This window comes from Pteropus vampyrus, unplaced genomic scaffold, assembly GCF_000151845.1.
Source record: "Pteropus vampyrus isolate Shadow unplaced genomic scaffold, Pvam_2.0 Scaffold431, whole genome shotgun sequence".
In the NCBI taxonomy this organism is placed as follows: domain Eukaryota; kingdom Metazoa; phylum Chordata; class Mammalia; order Chiroptera; family Pteropodidae; genus Pteropus; species Pteropus vampyrus.
In genome coordinates, this window is record NW_011889212.1 from 21,506 (window position 1) to 26,851 (window position 5,346).

Sequence of the window (5,346 nt, forward strand, 5' to 3'; positions counted from 1 at the left end):
TCCTTCCTTCCTTCCTTCCTTCCTTCCTTCCTTCTTTCTTTTTTTTTTTTTAATACATTTATTGGGGTGATATTGGTTAATAAAATTAAATTGGTTTCAAGCACACAATTTAAGATGTCATATGTATATTGCACTGTTTGTTCATCATTCAAGGTCAACTCTCTTTCCATCACCATGTATTTGATCCTCTTTATCCTTATGTACCTTCCCTTCCCCCTTTCCCTCTGACAATCACTAAACCATTGTATGTGTCTATGAGTTTTAGTTTGTTTGTCTTGTTTGTTGCTTTCAGTTTTATATCCTATCTATGAGTGAAATCAAATGGTTCTCAACTTTCTCTCTGACTTATTTCACTTCTGTTGTAATCTCAAGATCCATCCATGTTGTTGCAAATGGCAGTATTTCATCTGTTCTTATGGTTGAGTAATGTTCAATTGTATGTATGTACCACTTCTTTATCCAATCATCTATCAAAGTGCACTTCGATTGTTTCCATGTCTTGGCCATCATGAATAATGCTGCAGTGAACTTCAGGGTGCATATATCTTTACTGATAAATGTTTTCAATTTTGAGGGATAGATACTCAGAAGAAGATTGCTGGGTCATATGGTAATTCTATTCTTAATTTTTTGTGGAACCTTCATACTGTTTTCCATTGTGGCTGTAGCAATTTACAGCTGTGTATGAGGGTTCCTTTTCCCCTCACAACCTCTCCAATACTTGTTATTACTTCTCTTGTTGAAAATAGCCATTTTTATAAGTGTGAGGTACTATCTCATTGTATTTTTGTTTTGCATTTCCCTAATAGCAAGTGAAGTTGAGCATCTTTCCATATGTCTGTTGGCTGTTTGTATGTCTTTTTGAGAGAAGTATCTGTTCAGGTTCTCTACCCTTTTTTTTTTTATTGGATTGTTTGTTTTTGTTTTTGTTGAGTTGCATGAATTCTTTATATATTTTGGATATTAGCCTCTTATCAAAGGCATTGTTTACAAATATTTACTCCTGTTCAGTGGTTGTTTCTTTGTTTCGTTGGTTTTTTTTTTTTTTTTTTTTTTTTTTTTTTTGCTTTGCTGAAGCTTAGTTTGCTATTAGTTTGCTATAGTCCTATTCATTTATTTTTGCTTTTACTTCCTTTGCCTTTGAGGTCAAATTCATATAATTTTCTCTAAAATTAAGGTCCCTTAGTTTAGTATCTTTTTCAATGAACACTCTGATTCTATCTAGCACATCTTCGTCAGAATCTCTTTTGGTCTTCATATATTCTCAAGCATAAGAAAGGACATTATGACCATTGATACAGACACCAACTTTCCCACCTACATGTACAGGTTCCCTATCTAAATTTTTTTAGGCTGTTAAAGAACAGATTAAAAGCTTTCTCCAAGTCTGCTGGGTCTTAATCGCCTTTGGTTAAAAACAATCCATATGCCAAAGCAGCACATGTTGGGGTGGCATATTCTGCTCTCCCTCAAATGTAAGAAAGATTCTAGCAGATTATGACATCTTAAAACCTTTCTTAATGAGTTTAGACTTTATCTCAAGAGCAATAAAACTATTAAATAAGCTTATTAAATATATATATTACTTGAAAATCAGTTTTCTCCCATTGTCCAAGATATATCCCACAGTATAAATCTATTCACTTGCAATTTCAGTATAGCTCTTAATCATTTGAAAGAAGAAACATATCTTATAAATAACTAATAAGTTCGAATACCAAAATTCAAACCCTACTTCAACCAAAGCCTCAATTCTTTCTTTTTCAAATGAGGACGATATTAAGCTTCCTACCTATGAAGCTAGTACTTACTGGGTGTTTATTATGTTCTAAGAATTTCACAGCTATATTATCTCATTTAGCTACTTTTATCATCATTTTCAGCATACAGGTGTGAAAAATAATGCATACAGAAAATAAGTAGTTATTTAAGCTTACTCATTTAGGAAGTTTTGGAGTGTGTATTTGAATTCTGGTTCTTAAGTACTTTGTATTGGAAAACCATATGATGATTTTTTAAAAATTAAATTTATTGAGGTGACATTTATTTCTACCTGGACAAGGCTTTCTGAACAAATATTACTTGCAACCTGAATTGAAGGATAAGCCTTAGAAATTAAAGAAATTAATGATTATCAGGGCTAAGGGAAGGAAAAATGGCTTATTAGACATTCCAGATTGTGTACTATTCTCAGCAGTAGGTAGGGCTATGAATTAACTTCTCCATCCAGGGCCTGCAAGGCTAATTGTATGGAAATGTATCAGGCAAGATGTGTCCAGAATTTCCCCCCAGATGCCAGACAGTGTTATCAGAAAACCATAGGCTGTGCTTGTGCTCTCTGTTCAAGTGCCACTATAAAGCAGCGCTGTTGGATAAGCTATGCAGATTCTCATGTGCTCTGGTTAGGTTTCTTGGTCACATGGGCTGAAGGCTGGATTTAGCAATGGGGAAGGTTACCAATTATTTTGTCTGCTAGGGGAGAAACAGCTCCAAGGCCAGTTATTAGTCTTTAAAGAAATGAAAATCAAAACCTTGTACATTTAACCATAATAAAATCTGAGAGTTTTTCTAGACAATAGTCACTGATTTTGATGAATAAATAATAACTAATCATTAAAAAAAGTGTTTCATATACGTCCAATAGCAAATTTTCAGCAATAAAAAGTAATGAAGTATTGATACATGCTACATGAGCAAACCTCAAAAACATTATGCTCAAGTAAAAAAGTCAGACAAAAAACACATCTCGTATGATTCTATTTGTGAAAACTATCCAGGTTGGAAAATCCATAGAGACAGAAAGTAGATAATTGGTTGCCTAAGATCGGGGGTGAGAATATAGAGTGACTCTGAACAGGCACAAGTTTTCTTTTGGGGGTGATTGGGATTTAGAACATTGAAAATGTTCTAAAAATAGGTGACTTCTATGGTATTTTATTATATTATCATAAATTTCATGGATTAAAAAAAGGTAATTCTATGTGATGTACCTCTTCCCTATATCTCAGGGCTTTGAAAAGTCTTAAAGGTGAGACAAATTTGTTCAAGAGATTTGACTAATGTTTTTAGAAGTGCTCTCCAAAGTTTTTATAGATAGTTACTATGATACTTTACTGGAAAAATAAATGAGAGGAGGGAGATATAAAAAAGGGATTTAGGAAAAATGAGTAGTGGGTGTATAGAAATTCTCTTTTATTTTTGTACCTGTTTCTGAAAAGTAAGTCTGAGATTATTTTGTAATAAAAAAGTTTAAAATATTCAATCAAATAAAAGGAGATAACTCATATTGTAAATATTTGTATCATCATCCTCAGGGTTATTACTTATGGATAATTTTCATATTAATTTTGACACTATCCCTGTGGCAAAGTAAAAAGCCCTTGCTTTCAGGTAGCATAAAGATGAAAAGATGACAAATGAAACTCAAAGTGTACATATTACCAAAAATAAACTTTAGTAATATTGCTCTGTGTTATCAATCATGTGTTATTATTAATATTACTGATTACATCAAGGTAGAAGCTCATAGGGAGAAAGGAGGCAATTTCCCAGGCAAAGAATTTATTTTTTGTCCTATGACCATTAGGAAATAATTTAGATGGCTAATTGGCAGGAACATTTGTCTTTGGGTAGTAGCTGTTCTAATACAAAAACTAAATAATGGAAAAAACTACAATTAAAATTTAAGTATGGATGCTATACAAATAAAAACAAACAGAAGAAAAGAGGGAGGGAGGGAAGGTGAGAAAAGGGAGAGAGAAAGAGCTACAGACAGACAGACACAGACAGACAGAGGATGGCAGGAAGAGAGGAATGAAGAAAGAATGGAAAGAAGGGAAGAAGAATAGAAGAAAGGGAAGACTTTAGATCACACTTTGACCACTACATTTTTCATGTTTTAACCTCTATGGCCAAATTCTCAAAAACCAACCAACCAACAAACAAGCAAATAATAAAACAGTCACATCACTTTCATCGAATAATTCAAATTTCCTTCATGAATTTTTAAAACATTGATTACGTTCTCACTGCTCTGCAAACAATTTATGTTGTTTTCTCTTGTTTTCTTCCTAAATCTAATGGATACTTTGAGTACCCAATTTAAGTCACTTTTGTGCAGTTCTGACATATTAATTTTCTTCTTTAAAATAACTTTATGTGGGCTCATTGATATCATGCTCCTTTAATATTTTTATTGCTTTTTTTGCACACTACTGTTGGTGATTCAACTGTATCTTGTTATATTGTTGAAGTTTTTTTTAGTATACTCACTATTTTTTTTTACTTGGTCAAATCATCCACCCCCATGATCTCAAACATAATATAAAGAGCTACATATAAAAACATTTTGCAAAAATCTTCTAAATACGACACATAACAAATTGCTAAAAAATTTAATTATGTATTAATTATACATAGTTAATTATGCATTATCTGTGAAATACTCAAAATATATTCTCCTCATGTGTATATTTTATTTTTTTCCTCAGATTCTTTCAGTAAATCTTTTCTTATGGAAAAGTTTCAAGTATGGCACAAAAAATATTTTTCTGAATCATTTGAGAATGTTTCCTATTTGAGAATAATGATGCCCCATTATTTTCAAATTCTTTAATGCACATTTTCTAAGACATTCTCCTACATAATGATAATACAACCACCAAGTTATAAAATTACTACCATCGAATTTTTAGAACCCACACAAGTTTCTCCAGTTGTACCATTAATGTAATTTATAGAGAAAAAAATCCAGTTCAGAGTCCTGTGTGTGCATTAGTGGTCCTTCTTTCTAGTCTCTTTCTTTCTGAAAGCTTCTCAAACATTTTTTGTTTTGTATGATACAAACTTTTGAAAATAATAGGTCAAGTGTTTTATAGAATCTCCTCATTTGGGTTTTTTTGATGCTTCCTCATGGTTAAGTTCGGATTGTACAAAAAGTCATGAGTGAGGCTCTGTTCTTCTCATACATCTGTTTAGGTTGTGTGTGGTATGAATTTGTCCCATTACTGATGGTGGTCACTGTGATTATTTGATTAAGGTGGGGTCTGCTAGAATTTGTCAATATGAAGTTATATATTTTCCTTTGGAATTTAATAAGTGTTGTGTCAGAGAAACTTTGAAACTATGGAAATACCTTATAGTTATCATTATTTTATAATTTTTTAGTATATATTTAGCTGTCGCTATCATTCAATTCATTCCAGGTTTGGCCAGTGGGAGCACCATAATCTTGCTTTTGTTATCTTTTTGAAATATGTTCATTATTCTTTTAGCATGTCTTTGCTTTTTGGTACAACAGTCTATTCAATGTACTTTTATTAGCCGACCCTGTAATCATCCATTTTC